The 18,485-nt window shown below is 41.7% G+C and overlaps 1 protein-coding gene across 1 annotated transcript in view; it reads right to left on the bottom strand.

Annotated features, from left to right (window-relative positions):
- STAG1 (STAG1 cohesin complex component) overlaps window positions 1–18,485 on the bottom strand; it is a 271,483-nt gene that overhangs the window by 122,659 nt on the left and 130,339 nt on the right. Inside the window, exon 2 of the mRNA XM_089671949.1 lies at window positions 9,877–9,986. The gene's annotated coding sequence lies outside the window, so the exon portion shown is untranslated. The remainder of the gene's footprint in view (window positions 1–9,876; window positions 9,987–18,485) is intronic.

Raw genomic sequence — 18,485 nt, 5'->3', positions numbered from 1 at the left:
TAGGAAAGTTATAGATTTCACAAACTATGGGATATATCTGAATATTGATCAATCCTGAAGTACTGACAGCCAATCTAATTTCTTGAGGTCCAAGAATGTCAGAACAGTACAGATATCCCCCAAATGACCCCTTTTTACAGAGTAGACAGTCCGACGTACTTCATAAGAGGCATGGCGAGTTTTTTGAAGTTGTATTTTTTTGTCATAATTTTTCGGAAATGAAAAAAATTTTAAAAATTTTCACTATTTTTTTTTTACATACTGTCACCAGTGCAGAACAGCATCATCATATAACGGGTATGGCGGTGATCAGGGACACTGACTGGTGACAGTATGAAAAAAAACACAATTCTAATTTTTTTTATAATTTTTAATTACATTTTTTTTAAGATTTGTTTTTCATATTTCACTATGACCAGAGTAGTATAATGTTACCATAGTAATATTGTACTACTTTGGGGAAGTGATCAGTATTTTTTTTTTTTTACACAATTTGCTTATAGCAAAGAATTACTTTGCTATAAGCAAGCATTTATCTGAATGACTGATTCATTCAGGGTTTTTTTTTTTTTTTTTCTTTGTGCTTAGCTGTGATTTGGCCGTGGCTAATCAGATGACACAGCTGGGCTGTGATTGGCCCAGCTTGTGCATGTGATCGCTGTGACCATTCACAGCTAGACACACTAGTATACAATGGATGGCATGACTGAAGCCATCCATTGTATACAACTGTCATGTGACCTGCTGTGATTGGTCACAGCAGGTCACATGGTACCGGCAACGGGGCCAGTACTCAGATCTGTCATTGGCCGTGTCCGAGGTAAATAGCCGTGACAGATCGCGCAGCTGCGTGGCTCTGCAGACACGCAAACTGCGCATGCCCAAAAGGACGCCATATGGCGTCCACCCGGAAAGGTGAGTGTTTTTGCCGGCTGCCATTCGGCCATAGAGGAGGGCGGGAGGAGGTTAAAATCCCTGCAGTGTACATAGGTCAGCCAGAGGGGAATGTTTTTTTTTTGTCAACAAAAGTGGAGTTACGCTTTAAGAGTAAGGCTGTAGAGGCAGCTTTCCCTTGGGGCACCAGAGATTCCAGAAATTGGTACTTTTTATTGCACATGACATTTCCAACTTGCTATTGCTCAGATTTCCAAAGGAAGAAGGGTGGAAAGATTGCTGGCAATATCCCATATTGCCAAGATTCCATACTGCAAATATGGTATAAAGGAGATCCTAACAATCCTATCTTACCATAAACCTGCACAAAACTTTAACGGCTCATGTCAATATACGTTTTCCTGTGTTTAAAGTGCATTTAGAATGCATGTCAAAGATAGGTCAGTAAACATCCATTGACTGAGTAGTACACATAGCAGATCAAAGGCTGTATTTGACCTACTACGGGTTGTGCTTCTTTGGATGCAGCATGTCCTTTACTACTTTAACTCTGCCCTATAGCAGGATTACTAATACAGGGCAAACTCTGCACAAAATCATGTATATATACACACATGATTCGCTCCCCTGCCATGATCGCGGGCCGGGGGCGAGCCCACCGACGCGGCAGTGCCACAATTTGTTGCCTGACTGATCAATCATCAGATTCAGGCCAGTGATGTTCGGCCTGGATCTGCTGGTTGATCCATGCCCTATCACAGATCTTCCTGTACATGTGTTTACATTTACACAGCTCCTTTAATGTTGCTGTAGGCCTCTTGGCAGTCTCCCAGACCAGTTTTCTTCTCGCCTTTTCATCGACTTGGGAGGGACGTCCAGTTCTGGTTAATGTCACTTTCGTGCCATATTTTCTCCACTTGATGATGACCGTCTTCACTGTTTTCCATGGTATATTTAATGCCTTGGAAATTCTTTTGTACCCTTCTCCTGACTGATACCTTTTAACAATAAGATCCCTCTGATGCTTTGGAAGCTCTGTGAGGGCCATCGCTTATGCTGTAGGATGCGACTAAGAAAATGTCAGGAAAGACCTACTAGAACAGCTGAACTTTATTTGGGGTTAATTAGAGGCAGTTTCAATGATGGCAGGTGTGTACTGTCCCCTATGTAACATGAATTTGAAAGTGATTGCTTAATTCTGTACACAGCTACATTTCCAGTTATAAGAGGGTCGGCACAGTTACGCAACCACATTTTTTTTAGCTGTTTTATGTTTACTCCCCCCCCCCCCCCCCCAAAAAAAAAAAGATCTCCGTTTGCTATTCAACTGAGTTGTAAAGTTTATAGGTTACATTAAAGGTGGAAAGAGTTATGAAATAATTTATCTTTGTCTGTACAGGGGTGTGTAGACTTTTTATAGCCATTGTATATGATTAAGCATTGGGGCCTGGGGTGGCTGGCCCCTACGCTTCAGCATATATACTTTAGAATTTTTTTTTGGCACAAATTTCAATAAAAAAGGTTGTTTTATTGAGTTACTGTTTTATTGTTAACTGTTGCTGTTTTCTTTGCAGGAATGCCATTCAGCTGCAGCACTGATCTGTTTATTCTGACAGCAACAAGTTTTTGCTCTCAGAACATACGTCAGTGCAGGCAGCGCTCTTGGATGAGATTTTTCATCCGCAGTTAAAAACAGAGCATATATGCCTAATCTTGGGGGCCTGGGTTGGCCAGTGTGTGCGCTTCGACATATATTTAAAAAAAAAAATTTGGCAGAGATTTCTTCATCCACATTGATCCATGTGAACAGAGGAACATTTCATGTGTGCTCACCATTAGAAGTGGGTGGATGCAGTGTGGTATATTCTAATGGTGGGCATACCACACACTTTTTCTGGCAGATTTCTTTTTTTCTTCCATTCAGCCCACAGGCTGCATAAAAAAAAAAAAAAAAAAAAAAAAAAACATAGCATATATACCCAACAAGGACCAGCGACGTACTGGTCCATCACTGGACTTTGAGCGTTTATATCAGGATGATGCCTGCACCTGCAGGCATCATCCTATCTTTTTTTTTCCAACCGGCAATCGGCTTTTCTGTGAAAGCAAACCTAGTGGCTAATTAGCAGGATTGCTTTTATAAGCAGCGGGAGAAGATTAATATAAATTAGATTAATATAAAAGTTGCAAACAGGTAATAATTCTCCTTCACTAATGTGCATTGATTAGGCTGCACTGATGAGGTGGCACTGATATGCAGCAATGATGGGCACTGATAAACAGCACTGCTGGGCAGCATTGACTGGTAGCACTGATCATCAGTGCCTTGATGATCGGTGCAGATGTCTTCTGTGCCACAGAGTGAGGAAAGAACTGCCGATAACTTGCAACTTTATTTACATTGTGATCTGCTGTGTCATTGGACACAGCTGATCACGTGGTAAAAGGCCGCTGTGAATGGCCTTTTACCCATCATTTGATCAGCTATGTCCATAGGACACAGCGTTCACGGAAAGCACCGGGTGCGCATTGCTGGGGGCGTGCAGGAGGGTGCGTTCTGGCAGGACATAATGACACCCTCCCAGAACTGGACAACCGCGCTGTAGCCATCATTCGGCTATAGTGCGTTTGGCAAGTGGTTAAGAAATGTGATAGGCAGTCAGAAAGTAAAAGCTGTATAAATTCCAGTATCTAGACCAGGGGTCTCAAAACTACGGCCCTCCAGGTATTGAGGAACTGAGAGTCCCATGAGGCCTTACAAGACTCTGACAGCCACAGCCAAGGCTTCCAGAGGCAGAGGTATGATGGGACTTGTAGTACTTCAATAGCTGGAGGGCCATAGTTTGGAGACCCCTGATCTAGACCATAGTTTGTATACGCTATAACTTTTACACAAAACAATTAACATGCAGTTATTGGGATTTGTTTTTACCGAAGACATGTAGCAAATACATTTTGCCCTTCATGATGAAATTTGAGTGATGAGTTGAATGATGAGTTTATTGGATATTTTTTATGACAAATGAGAAAACATAATTTTTTTCAAACTTTTTTTTGTTTATAGCACAAAAAATAAACACAGAGGTGATCAAATACCACCAAAAGAAAGCTCTATTTTTGTGAAAAAAGGACAAATTTCATTTACGTACAGTATTGCACAATTATCAGTTAAGCTAGCGCAGCACCGTATAGCAAAAAAATGGCATAAACTCCAATATTTATTTATCCACCATTTGTAGACACAATAACTTTCACACAAATGAGTTTATTGGATATTTTTTATAACAGAAATGAGAATTTGTTTTTGGTTTATAGCGCAAAAAAGAAAAAACCCAGAGCTCTATACGTGTGAAAAAAATGGACATAAATATTTTCATTTATGTACAGTATCGCATGACTGCACAATTGTCAGTTATACTAGCACTGTATAGCAAAAAATGGCGTAAATTGCAGCATCTATACCACAGTTTGTAGACGCTATAACTTTCACACAAAGCAATCAATATACACTTATTGGGAAATTTTTTTTTTTTTTTTTACCAAAGACATGTAGCAGAATACATTTTGGCCTAAATTTATGACTGTTTACTGAGGTGCATTTGAAATGCATGCAAAGCAAACTCAATGCAGCCCTTTCTTGTTAAGTGCTGCATTTGCCATCTGAATGTAGCATTTGTGTATGAATAGTAAACAGTGTTTGACAAGATAACTTGTGTGTTTTGCCTAACACACCAAAAAAGGAGCTACAAATCAACAATTGTTTCTGTAATGCAGAGCACTAAATTGCATGGCAGTGGGTTACCATGCCTTGTGGGGTCTAGCAATGCACATCAGTTGGCAAAGTACATTGGGGTACCATTTTTCATCTCTAAAACAGAGCAAAATTACGGTAAAGTGGTTGTGAAGGCTCAAGGTCTTTTACCTTCATGTATTCTATGCATGAAGGTAAAAAAAAAACCTCTGTGGGGGTGGGGCAAAGCCGCAGCTCCATATGTGAATGGACACAAGGAGCAGTGGGTGCCCCATAGCAAGCTGCTTGCTGAGAGGGCACCCGAAAGGAGGAAGGGGCCAGACAGGCCGACGAGGTACCCAAGAAGAGGATCAGAGCTGCTCTGTGCAAAACCACTTCAAACAGCAGGTAAGTATGATGTGTGTTATTTTTAGAAAAAAAAAAATGTAAGCCTTTAATATCACCTTAAAGCGGATCTCCACCCAAAAGGGGAAGTTCCACTTTAAGCCTTTGTCCCCCGCTCCTCATTAAGGATTGTCACCTTCAGGGAGCGGGTACCCAAATTTGACAAGTACTCGCTCCCACTTCCGCTGTGATCGCCTCCCTGTAGTCTTCTGGGACACGTGACAGATCCCAGAAGACCACAGGGCCATTCAGAAAGAGCAGCGCTTCTCCTGCATGCACAGTGGGAACCTAGTTGTGAAGCTGCAAGCTGTCACAGCCGGGTACCCACACTGAAGATGCCGGCACCAGGGAGAGAAGACGGCCAGTGAAACCAGCCGTGGTGAGGACACCGCTGGACCGAGGGACAGGTAAGTGGCTGTATTTTAAAAGGCAGCAGCTACAGTTTTCGTAGCTGCTGATTTTTTTTTTTTTTCAGGTGGAACTCTGCTCTCTTGATTTGTTTACTGGATTTTATTAAAAGCCAACGTGGAAGTCTTATCTGTACTCACAGGTCTGTATTTTCACAAGTTCCGCCCTAGTTCACACTGCTGCGACTTATACAACTTGTGACACAGTCGCATGACAAGTCAAAAACACATTGATTTCAATGGGTGCAGTCCTAATCAATGTTATTCAAGTCAAAGTGGGGGGGGGGGGGGCAAATGTCCCCTGCACTATTTTTCTGCAACTTGAGTGAAATGTCACAAAGAAATCGTTAAAATTCATACGACTTTGGCCTTACAGCAGTGTGAACCGAGCCTCGGATTTAGAAATTAAGGTGACTAAAGAAGCAGCACAAGACCGGTATATTCATTGCCTACCTACACCAAGTAATCAAGCATTGTACACCAAATAAACAATCATCATAAAAAGCACCTTCTCTAGCAATGACAGATTTGACATTTTTTGCTCAGTTATATTAGGGCAGCAGTAGCCGTCACTCGAATTAATTGCCAACATCTAGAAGCAGATAAAACATTAATTGTAATCCAACAGCCTTCCAACTACCCAGCTGTTTCTCTTTTTTGAAGGCACATACTGTACATGCTCTATAAACATGTATTCACCATCTGAGGTAAAACATGCACCATTTATGAAGACATCAGCATAACAGTCATTTACTTGAGTCAAGGCTAATAATATACCTGTAAGCAGTGAATTTAAGGTAAACCACTTGTCTACCGGGCACTTATACCCCCTTTCTGCCCAGGCCAATTTTCAGCTCTGTCACACTTTGAACAATTGCGCAGTCATGCAACCCTGTACTCATATGACATTTTTATCATTTTTTTTTCACACAAATAGAGCTTTCTCTTGGTGGTATTTAATCGCTGTTTGTTTTGTTTTTTTAAATAAAACACCCAACAAACATTTTCTTTGTTTCTATTATAAAATTTTCAAACAGGTCATTTTTCTCTTTCACTGATGTGCATTGATGAGGCTGCACTGATAGGCAGCACTGATGAGGTGGCATTGAAGAGGTGGCACAGATAGGAAGCACTGATAGGCAGTACTAATGGACGGCACTGACGGGTGGCACTGCTGGGCAGCACTGGTGGGTGCAACTGCTGGGCACTTGTGGACAGCACTGATCATCCTCTGACAATTGCCAGTTATTGGTAGTACTTTCCGCACGCTGTGACAGCGTGAGGAAAGTGCAGCCGATAACCGGCAACTGCATTTACCGGTGATCTGCTGTGTCATTGGACACCGCTAATCACGTGGTAATAGGCCACTGTGATTGGCCTTTTCCCACATCACGTGATCAGCTATGTCCATAGGACACAGTGATCATGGAGAACGCCAGGGGTGCGCAGGAGGGTGTCATGTGACGCCCTGCCATAACTGGACATTCGCACTGTAGCCGTCATTCGGCTATAGGGAGGTTGGCAAGTGGTTAAACTATAGTCATGGCCAAAAATACTGGCACCCCTGCATTTCTGTCAGATAATGCACCACTTGACCCAGAAAGTTCTTGCATTTACAAATGTTTAGGCATTCACATGTTTATTTCTTTTGTTTGTATTGGTATGACAAAAAGGTGGAGAAATAAAAAGCCAAATCTGACACATTCCACGCAAAATCCAAAAAATGGACTGGACAAAATTATTGGCACCCTCAATTTAATGTTTGATAGCACACCCCTTGAAAAAAATAACTGAAATCAATTGCTTCCTGTAACCATCAATAAGTTTCTTACACCCCTCTACTGGAATTTTGGTCCACTCTTCTGTTGTATAGATCAGGCAGCAAAACCAGCAAGCAGAAAATATAGACTAAGAGTACCATGTTGGCATTAATGGAACCTGTGAATGTAACATTATGCTATTCTTTACACGTCAGGTGAACAGGAATATACCCTGAGCAGTCAATTCACAAAGGTGTAAAGCCATAGCCAACTAACATTGCTGGTTATTGATGATCTTGGTAATACCTCAAACCATCTTACAAGTAAGTAAATGCATGAGAGAGGTAAACAGTACCCAGCCAAAGGCTGGAGACATAGGAGAAAAATGTAGGAAGCAAAAAGACCTGGAAAAGTAGTCACCAGAAAAAGAGTGTGTGAGGGAAGAAGAAAAAAAAAATTGCATATATAGACATATGCTATATTGCCAAAAGTATTGGGACACCTGCCTTTACACACACATGAACTTTAATAGCATCCCAGCCTTAGTCCGTAGGGTTCAATATTGAGTTGGTCCACCTTTTACAGCTATAACAACTTCAACTCTTCTGGGAAGGCTGTCCGCAAGGTTTAGGAATGTGTCTATGGGAATGTTTGACCATTGTTCCAGAAGTGCATTTGTGAGGTCAGGCACTGATGTCAGACGAGAAGGCCTGGCTCACAGTCTCCGCTCTAATTCATCCTAAAGGTGTTCTATCGGGTTGAGGTCAGGACTCTGTGCAGGCCAGTCAAGTTCCTCCACCCCAAACTCGCTCATCCTTGTCTTTATGGACCCTGCTTTGTGCACTGGTCATGTTGGAACAGGACGGGGCCATCCCCAAACTGTTCCCACAAAGTTGGGAACATTAAATCGTCCAAAATGTCTTGGTATGCCGACGCCTTAAGAGTTCCCTTCACTGGAACAAAGGGGCCAAGCCCAAACCCTGAAAAACAACCCCACACCATAATCCCCCCTCCACCAAACTTTACACTTGGCACAATGCAGTCAGGCAAGTACCGTTTTCCTGGCAACCACCAGACACATCCATTGGATTGCCAGACAGAGAAGCGTGATTCTTCACTCCAGAGAACACGTCTCCACTGCTCTAGAGTCCAGTGGCGGCATGATTTATACCACTGCTTGCATTGCACTTGGTTATGTAAGGTATGGATGCAGCTGCTCTGCCATGGAAGTCCATTCCAGGAAGCGCACTACGCACTGTTATACTAATCTGAAGGAAACACAACGTTTGGAGGTCTTTAGCTGTTGACTCAGCAGACGGTTGACGACTTCTGCGCACTTCAGCATGCACTGACCCTGCTCTGTCATTTTACATGGCCTACCACTTCATGGCTGAGTTGCTGTTGTTCCCAGTTGTTTCCACTTTGTTATAATACCACTAACAGTTGACTGTGGAATATTTAGTAGCAAGGAAATGTCACGGACGAACTTAATGCACAGGTGGCAACCTATCACAGTACCACACTTGAATTTACTGAGCTCCTGAGAGTGACCCATTCTTTCACAAATATTTGTAGAAGCAGTCTGCATGCCTAGGTGCTTGATTTTATACACCTGTGGCCATGGAGGTGATTGGAACACCTGAATAAAATGATTTGGAGGGGAGTCCCAATACGTTTGGCAATATAGTGTACATACTGTACATGAAGGAACAAAGCCACAGAGGAGTGTCCATACTGAACACTATTCAGGAGCAGATGGTACTGTATGTCTCTAACAACACTCATAGGAACCTAGGTTTCCAGAGATGTCAAACGGTAACGTTACTCCAAGAAGTAAATGAAATCATGCCAACAAAACCAAGTTTTATGGAACTGTTCTGCTCTCCCATTGGTGGATGCTATGATTTGTTCAATGGGCTTTATTTCATTAACTTTGCAGAACCAGAAGGTAATTGGTGGAGAGATGGTTTGTTTCCAGAAACTTTAAAATGATATCCCAAAAAAAAAAATCACACCTAGAAAAATACTTAAAATTTTACACTTTATGTCACAAAGTCAAGGTGCCAAAAAAACCTCATCAATGCCCTGTACACACGGTTAGTTTTTTTTTTTTTTTTTTTAAGTTCAAGCAAGCAGGCTGAACCAAAAAAAAAAAAAAAAAAAAAACTGGTAGATTGCTGTACTAACATGAGCAGTGTTGGTACAGTGATCTCCCCATTGTGCTATTGTGTTCTGACGGGGGACTGCCCCACCCCCCACCAGAACACACTGGTCAGTGCTCTCAGCCACTGGCTGAGAGCGCTGCTCGGAAGCCAATCAGCAGACTTTTTATGGTCATGCCCCCTCAACAGAAGCTGGACAATGTCCAGCTTCTGTTGAACCAGCTGCGGTACACACGTGGGCTGAATGTCAGCTGGTTTCTGTTTAATTGGCCGATACCACCCGATATTCGGCTTGTTTGTATGGGGCTTTTTTTTTTGTGGCTTTTTCTTTTCTTCACTATATAAAGCTCAGCTCTGGGTTCAAGATTTCCCTCTCGTTTGCCTCCTACCTGCCCATCTCCCATATTTATAAATCAGTAACTGTAACATTTAACAAATATTCACTCCAGGCGAAACTTCCTGGTGCATGTATTTTAGGTAGCAAGGAATTATTATCCACCTTGTGAAAGTCACATTACCTGCTTTATAAACATGTCCTTTAGGTTGAGCGCTCTCCCTTGGGTTCCAAGGACTGCACACACTCTGTCGTCTTAACACGGGGACGCCACTGTCCCAGCTGGGTTATTCCCTGTTAAATAAAACAAACATAATGGAAAAACATTAAACAATGTATTTTTGGAACACTCACAGGGGAACAGTTATGTACAAGGAAATTCCCTAGCTCTACTAAGCAGACAGAATAGAAGTCATATTTATCTATTACATCATTGTCAGCACAGCTTAACTAGAACACCTATCTGGACATTTAAATTGTCACAGAGAGGAACACATTAAACACAGGCTGTTGTATTTAAAGCAGATGCAGCTTTTTTACTGCAGCCATTTCATTAAAAAACCTAGAACAGCATTTTTGGAAATGGAAGTTTTAAATCAATGCAGAAAACATTCCACATTACAATCTGCTTTGAGCTATAGTAGGTTCTGTGATAGTGATCAACCAGACAATGTGTGCTTATTTGTGGACAGTAAACTGTAGAAAGATAGTCACAGAAGAATCCTTACTCTGTAAACTAACAGTAAACCAAACATTAAGTCTTTGTTGCTCCAGCATCAGCGATATACAAAGGTCATCCAGTAATTAGGCCTGCAGTCATTAAAAGTGAAGAATCAGTGTATTATTATTATTCTACAGGATTTATATACTGTAACTGTTTGCACAGCACTTTACAAAATAAAGGGAGACAGTGCAATTACAATACATTTCAGTACAGAGGAATAGAAGGTCCCTGCTCGTGGAGCTTATAATCTAAACACTGGATTCAGCCTTTTAGGCCTCATACACAGAGGGCGTTTTTGCAGACTTTAAGGGGTGTCAGGCAATTTTAATTTTATTTTACAGCTTCCAAATGACCCTCCATGTTATCTTATGTGTCCATGCACATAAACGTATTGAAGCTTTTGAGTAGCAATAGCGTTTACCAGCTAGAAAGAAAAAACCCAGGGCAAGTGCATCCAGGAGCAGCAGCGTTTGGGGAAAAAAAACTAGGCTAAACGCATCTAAACACGTGTTCACGCTAGTCGCGTTTATTCATTTCAATGGCCAGAATAAATTATTATACTGGCCAATTAAATTAATTAACGCACAAGCGCTTGACGATAGTTTGAGAAGTGTCAGGTGTTTTTTTCTGCCAAAACGCTGCTGCTAAGAGGAGTGTTTTTTAAATATTCCTGTGTGCATGAGGCCTAAATGGAAACCAGTAATGAGAGAAACAAATGGGGTGTTAGTAACCAGATTATGAAAAATGCTAACCTATCCACCAGGATGTATGTAGTTTCAGCAGTTGCTGATAAACCCATACACAGATGCAGCCAGTAAGTTATGTAAGAATTTTAATTTTCAATTATTGTACTGGTACACTGACTTATTATTTTGGAACAGTTAAGTATTAAAGCCAGGCAACTAGAATTTTCAAAAGAAAGTATCAACAAAGGCAGGCCACAGATTATCTCATTGAAGTTTTCCTTAAGAGGATCCTAAGTCAAACTAATTGAAAGTCTAATGTTCTCATTGAAATGCCAGCCTGATGGATGGAGCAGCAACCATCTGGACTAGCCACCGCTTATCCAGAACTGACCCAGGTGATCAGTGAGGCAGGTGCATTGCTTGCCTTTGCCCTTGGCAAAGAATCATATGTGTTGGAGCCGCAGTGCTGAGTGAGATCCAGATGGTTGAGACTATTTATGGGAACAGGTGGACCAAAGATACAGCACGGCATTTCCATATGAGTTGTCTAGTAAAGAACCACAACTAGATCAGCAAAACAGAAGATCATCAATACAATACAGTGGTAGTCCATAAAAATCAGCAGACCACAAAAAAAAGCTGAAATTTAGGTATTTTCATTGGTCCAGTCTGGATCTAAACATGCATATCTCATACCTAAATAATTCTTGTGTAAGCTTCAAGTCGCTGAATCACTGTAGTAATTGCCTCTTCTACAGTAATTGCAGCAGTCTTCCAGGTCTGGTGCTGAGCAGCTTCCCTTCTGCATAGTAACCACAGCTGATCATTTACTTAGCACAGCTGCCATTCAGAAAATGCCTTGTATTTTGCTCAAATGAATACAAGGCAATTTCTGATTGGATAAGATGGGGATCATGCCCCCACTATCTAAGCCACCAACTTAAAACTGGCAGAAACCAAGGGGACCCCGAGACACCCATCTACGTTCCAGATAAATCTTTCCAGAAGTAGATTTCAGGAATCACAACTAGAGACATCCTGCCAAGGTGGAAACAAAGCCAAACAACTCACCTACCTACTCCCAGTCTCTACAACGCACAGAGATGGTGGCCTCTCAGCAATGCTATGCTTCTAGATGGTCCTATACCACCGCACAGTTAAAATGACTTTTTTTGTTGTAACTTTGTTCTTTTATCATGTATGTCTCCCAATTTACAGTTTAAACAATGGTGTCTGGAATATGAATTTCATATATGTATATTACAACAGTTCCCCACACACACACAAAAAAAAAAAAAAAAAAAAAAAAAAATGAGTGTGGGGGGGAGGCAAAAGATCGGAACTTCCCTTTAAGGATGAAACTTTAAATATTTATTTAAGCATTTATTTATGGCATTTCCATCACTATATTTATAGTACAGGCTTAATCCAAGGATATGATTCATTTGTTTTCCACTTTAAAAATACTTGCAGTGCTACTATACTGTTCTGTTCAGATGTCCATCTGTGTTACAAAAATCAAGACATTACCTTGAGGGGATGTGATACTCTCCTGCCAAAATTTCTTTTTGGCTCATGATATACACGTATATATTACCTCACAATTTGTGGACTTTTTTCATGTTTTTAATTTTACTGTTTTTCTACTTTTATTATGTACATAGCTTTACACAGCTTAAAAAGCTTTGCTGTTGGTGCAACGTTATCTCCTACAAACAATAACCCAGACTGGGTTGCATAAAAATGGCGGCAAATCTTTGGAAGCTGAAAAACTTGGCTCTAAGAAGCTGGTTTGTCCTCCAAATGACTGGAGAAGGGTACATGGAGGAACAGGGAACCATTAAGCTCAATGGAGGTTCTGAGCAGGTCTGGGATTGCATTTCTACAAATGAAGTTGATGATTTAGTCACAAATGGAGACCCCCTTACTGCTAAAGTCATATAAAGATGGATCAAAACTTGGCCAATTTTTGCTATACTGGTCAAATTTTGATCATCTGTGGGCATGCTCGTTGTATTGAATGAACTTATCGATCAACTTCAGTACATCCAGCCTTAGATATAAAGGCAAGTTGCTGTCCATAATGCTTTCAAGTGGTTGTAAAGTCACATTATGACTTCTCTGGCTTATAAAGACAAACTACGGTGTGCGTGTTTTTTGAAAATGATAATGGTAAATACCTTTTCTCACACCACCGCTGTGTGGTCACGTGATTCCCCTGCACTCTCCTTCCCCGATCTAAGGAGAGCAGTGGTAGGGGCTGATATTCCCCTCTGACATCAGTACTTCGCATTATCATTTTCAAAAATTACACACACTGTAGTTTGTCTTTACAAACCAGAGGGGATAACAGTAAGGGCATTAGATATTGCAGCGGAATAGCAGCAGAAGGGGAGGAGATGGGCGGGTTTGGAGATTGGCTCTCACACAGACTAGGAAATGACAGACAGGAAGGAAGGGGGAGAGACTGAGTACACACAGAGGGATTGACTGACCACAGCATCTTGGATCATCAGCCTTGATTACCGTGGTCAGCACACATGGGGGACAAAGGAACAGGCAGGATAAACCAGATAGTTTACAGCACAGAAGGTGACAAATTACACTGCAGCAGCACTATGCTATTTATCATGCTTTAAAGCATGGGTGTCAAACTGGCAGCCCTCCAGCTGTTGCCAAACTACAAGTCCCATGAGGCATTGCAAGATTGACAGTTACAAGCATGACTCCCAAAGGCAGAGGCATGCTTGGACTTGTAGTTTTGCAACAGCTGGAGGGCCACCAGTTTGACACCCCTGCTTTAAAGGAACATTTTTTTTTCTTTTTAGGGTTATAACCACTTTAGTAACAATTAATGAAGTGTCTGCTTGGTGCCCACTTGATTCTACAGCCTGGCCACAAACTCAAACACATATGGAAGAACTCTTTACATTGAAAAGATTAATGGGGAATCCTGCAACTGGCATGGTCCCCACAGTTTTCTGATCTCAACATGAAGCCAACCTGGGATTACTTGCAGTCACACAAGATCTAAGTAGCCAAACTGCAACATGTTCTTAATTATGCTTAGGACACCTTACCACATAACATTTAAAAACAAGGAAAATGGTGGTCATGTGCAGTACAGATTTGATTTAGGCTTTATGCAAGTGATAGTGAATGTATATATCAAAACTATCAGTTATCAGTCCTTTGATGTGGTGGCTGCACTGGTTTTATTTTTCCAGGATTTTTTTGACATTTTTTTTCAGCTGGTGATCCTGCCAGTAAAAGTTACTGTCCTAGGGTGACCTACACCTGCCAGTACTGTCATCTTCCTCAAATTACTCCAGGACAAATGGGTGTCTATATAAACATTTAGAAACTTTCAAACCCAAACAGTCTTGCTTGCCTTGTTGGAAGCATTGGTATTTGCATAGGATGGTAGGTACCCTTCCAGTACTTTCCTACTAGCTCAGCACTAAGATGAGCTGCAACACTGGCAAATAGGTTTAACTTGAACAGCTTCTACATCGCCCTATAGCAGAAATACTGCTACAGGCAGGCACAGGTGCGCAAAATCACAAATATATATGTGATTTTGCAGTTCCAGGTAGGGGCCCTATGCGCACTGCCATTGGCAGCCTTGGCTTTCAATCAGATTCTGGCCGGTGATTCCCCGCTGGCACCTAGTGATCTCCGAGGATTTTCAACGGGGGAGAGACCTGTATGTAAATACAAATCTCTCCCCTGTCAGCTCCTGCACACTGCTTTGTATGGCTCTGCATAGCAGAGCCATACAAAGCAGTGTGCTTACAGTGAAACACACACCGCCCACATAGGAAAACAGCACACAGTTAACCCTTTGATCGCCCCACGTTAACCCCCTTCCTGCCCAGTGCCATCAGTACAGTGTCAGTGCTTTTTTATTAGCACTGATAACTTTATAACATTACTATTAAAAAAAAAAAAAAAAAAAAAACATATATATATATATATATATATATATATATATATATATATATATACATACACACATATATATATATACATACACACACACACCACCATTTGTAAATGCTATAACTTTCACGTAAACCAATTTACATGTATTTGGATTTTTTTTTTTTTTTTTTTTTTTTTTTTTTTTAGAAAAGACGTAGCAGAATACATTTTGCCCTAAACTTATGATGAAATTAGGTTTTTTTAAAAAAATTTTACTGGGCATGTATAATAGCAAAAAGTCAAAAAGTTATTTTTCCAAAATTGCAGGTATTTTTTTTGTTTATAGCGCAAAAAAGAAAAATCGCACAGGCGATCAAATACTACCAAAAGAAAGCTCTATTTGTGGGGAAAAAAAGGACGCAAATTCAATTTGGGTGCAGTGTTGCATGACTGCGCAATTGTGAGTTAACATAATACAGTGCCGTATTGTAAAAAATGGCCTGGTCAGGAAAGGGGGTAATACCTCTGGAGAGCAAGTAGTTAAACATGTAAGAAGACAGGCACAAAAACACATACAACATATCTAACTCTATAAAATACAATATGTGTTGATGCCTGCTGAAAATGTTAGTTGCACGTTGCAACACTAAGTGTTACTGACCCAAACAAGCAGGCAGCAAATGAAAGCTGGATGTAAAAAACACTAGTCTGAAATGCATGTAGAGGTAAGAAATTCTTTGACTTAAAGTGCTGAAGCCAAAGCATCATCATAATTGATTACGCAACTAACACTTTCACAAGATTATGTCAGTAGTGGCAGCCACCATACAGTATTTCACTGACAGGTTTCCAATAAAAACAAGCTGCTCATCAAGGAGGTTCTCCAGGGAGAGCTATAAGATCCAAGATCATGTTTCAAGATCATTTCTCTGCACAGAAATGCCAAACATTTGGTTTATGTAAATTTCTTTGTTGTGAAAGGAAATACATGCTAAAAGAAAGCTGGAGGCTGCCATTGCTGACCACATCTACTGAAAATTATCTATGCTAGCTATAATGCTGATCTAATATTAATTCAGTCAATGACCTGGAACAAGGAGGCAAACCAAAAAGTTCAGACTTAACTCTTACTTTGTTGGATACAAATTCCAATTCAGTGGCTCAGCTTACAGCATCCTGAACCTGAAAGGTTTGCCTATTTCAAGCAGAATTGCTCAAACTCCACCAGGCTAGAAGAGAACCGTTGGAAACAGCTACTTACTATAGATTCTTAGTTGGACTGAGACCTGGGCTTTGCAGCCAAAGGTGGCTTCATAAAGAAGTGAATCTGGGTTGAACATACACGCAACCAAACAAGAGCAACCTGTCCCCCCACCAAAACAACTAGCACCTGTGAATGTGTTAAATTGTTAAGTGTATTGTGTAAATCAAATTGCAACATATTCAACCAAATTGTACCGAACTGCCAAAACATGGAAGAGTCTAAGGCAAGGATAGGCAACCTTTTGAGCATGGTGTACCGAAAAATATTTTCAAAGAAATTGAGAGGGCCAGTTTTATACAAAATGTCAACTTTACACACTCAATCACGAAAAGGAATTTTTATACAGTAAATGTTGTAAACTATTTGAATAACAGTGAGTTTTCAAAAATAGTAAATCGTGTGCTGTGAGGAAAGTACGGTAAGGTTGAAATAAATATGTCAACCGAGGACTTCTGCAAAATGTACAGATGAAAATGAAGTGTGAGGCGAAAGTGGTCACCCTAAAAAGTTCTCTCAGATCAAACCCAATCTCTGTGCCTTCAGACCCTAAATCAGCACTTATCCCTGCACCTTCACACCTCAGATCACCCTAATTTCTGCACCTTCAAGCATCAGATCACCCTAATTTCTGCACCTTCAAGCATCAGATCACCCTAATTTCTGCACCTTCAAGCATCAGATCACTCCAATTCCTGCACCTCCAGACCTCAGATCAGTCACAATTCTTGCACGTTCACACCTATTCCTCCACCTTTACACATCAGGTCAGTCACAATATCTGCACCTTCATACCTCAGTTCACCCCAATGCCTGCATTTTTACAACCCAGACCAGCCCCAATTCCTGTTCCTTCAGGCCTCAGATTAGTCACAATTTCCACATTTTCACACCTCAGATCACACATACCTGCATCTTTACACCTCTGATCATCTCCAATTCCTGCATCCTTACAGCTCATATCACCCCAATTCCTACACCTTCACACATCAGATCAGACCCAATCCCTGCACCTCCAAGCCTCAGATCAGCCTCAATTTCTGCACCTTCACACCTCATCTCACCCCAATTCCTACAACTTTACACCCCATTCTGCAGCGACAATTCCTGTCCCTTCAGGCCTCAGATCAGCCCAATTTCTGCACCTCAACACCCTATTCTCCAGGGACAATTCCTGCACCTTCACACCTCAGATCACACAAATTCCTGCACCTTCACAGCTCAGATCAGCCCCAGTTCCTGCACCTCCAAACCTCAGATCAGCCCCAGTTGCTGCACCTCCAAACCTCAGATCAGCCCCAAATCTTGCACCTTCAAAGCTCAGATCAGTCCCAATGTTTGCACCTTCCTACTTCAGTACACCCCAATTCCTGCATTTTTACAACCCAGATCAGCCTCAATTCCTGTTCCTTCAGATCAGTCCCAATTCCTGCATTTTCTCACCTCAGACCACCCAAATAGATGCACCTTTACACCTCTGATCATGTCCAATTACTGCACCCTTAGGCTACGTTCACACTAGCGTTGTGTGCAGGCGGCAGAGAGGCGTTTGGGAAGCGTTTTTACTGCTCCCCAAACGCCTCTGCCAATTCTGCTGTTGCTGTTCTAACGGGAGCGTTTGCGTCGCGTTGCGTCAAAACGGACGCCTCTGGTTGAGTCAGGAGGCGTTGAAGCCTCCTATTCTTGTCTATGGTGCCGCTCCACAAACGCCCGGCCAGCATTTGCGGTGCGGTTGCGGGCGTTTGTGGAGCGGTAACACCACTCAAACGGCATTATAGGCGTTTGTGGGGCGTTATTAACGCTCGGCAAACGCCTAGCAACTTCCGCTAAACCACGCATGCGGCGTTTGCCGAGCGTTAAAAAACGCTCCGCAAACGCCGGACCAACGTTTGCCAAACGCTATAGGGGTGTTTGGCAAGCGTTGGTAAAACAGCCAAGTGTGAACGAGCCCTTACAGCTCATATCACGCCAATTATTGTACCTTCACACTACAGCTCACAGCAAATCCTGCACTTTTCACACCTCAGATCACTTCCATTCCTGCATCTTCTCAGCTCACCTCAATTCCTACAACTTCACACACCATTCTCCAGCGACAATTCCTGTGACTTCAGGCCTTAGATCAGCCCCAATTCCTGCACCTTCACACCTCAAATCAGCCTCAATCCCTGCACTTCCAGGCCTCAGATCAGCCCCAC

This window comes from Staurois parvus, unplaced genomic scaffold (genome assembly GCF_062004578.1).
Source record: "Staurois parvus isolate SC_StPar_1 unplaced genomic scaffold, SC_StPar_1.0 ptg000116l, whole genome shotgun sequence".
NCBI lineage: Eukaryota > Metazoa > Chordata > Amphibia > Anura > Ranidae > Staurois > Staurois parvus.
The sequence above is the reverse complement of the archived record's forward strand: the minus strand, read 5'-3'. Positions and strand labels throughout refer to the sequence as shown.